This window comes from Orycteropus afer, unplaced genomic scaffold (genome assembly GCF_000298275.1).
Source record: "Orycteropus afer afer isolate SDZICR_OR568_19922 unplaced genomic scaffold, OryAfe1.0 scaffold00733, whole genome shotgun sequence".
NCBI lineage: Eukaryota > Metazoa > Chordata > Mammalia > Tubulidentata > Orycteropodidae > Orycteropus > Orycteropus afer.
The window spans coordinates 136,474-137,437 of NW_006922320.1; positions in this window are offsets into that span (position 1 = coordinate 136,474).

The following is a 964-nucleotide window of genomic DNA, read 5'->3' on the forward strand; positions in this document are numbered from 1 at the left end:
CTGATGGGGTCAAACTGCCGACATTTTGGTTAGCAGCCAAAAGCATTAGCCACTGTGCCACCAGAGCTCTTTTAGGAATTAATAAAATCTACCTCAATCTTACAGATAGAATGAGAGGCCCATGTCTCTACTCAGTAAATGGCCCTGTTGCTGTCTAGTCAATTCCATACTACTTTCCTGGCAGTAATCTTTATGGAAGCAGATTGCCAGGCCTTTCTTCTGCAGTTCCATTGAGTGACTGCCAACCTTTAGGTTAGTAGCCTAGCACAAACCATCTGTGCCACTCAGGGGCCATCCAGTAAATAGAAGTTACCCTCAACTCATACACAGGTATTTTTATCCCCATTGTACTGATGAGGAAACCAAGGCTCTGAGATGTCACCAGACTTCCCCAAATCACAAGTAAAAATAGTAATAGCAACAGCTACTGCTGCCATTTTTGAGAATATTATTCTTTCTTGCCCAAATATTATCTGACGTACTCTGCTCCATCACACCATTTCGCCTTCACAGCTAGTACATGGTGGCAAACACAGAGAAAATAAGTACTAATGAGTATTTTTTTAGGCTATCCTGCAACATTAACATGGCAGCAAACACAAATCAATATTTTAATAAGCATCACATAAGAAGTAGTGTCCACCACACATGGGGTAACCACATCCACCCTGCTGAGTCATTCTGAAGGATCGAGGAGGGTGCAAAATGACTTCCTAAACCCACTGCCACCAAATCAATTCTGACTCGTAATGACCCTAAAGGACAGAGTAGAACTGCCTCATAGGGTCTCCAAGGCTGCCAGTCTTCATGGGAGGCAGACCGCCTCATTTTTCTCCCACAGAGTACCTGGTGGGTTCAAACCACCAACCTTTTGATTAACAGCCAAATGACCCCCCAGTTTTGTATTATTGCTCAGTAAGTGGGTCCTAAAGTCCCTGGGTGGTGCAAACAGGTAACATGCCCA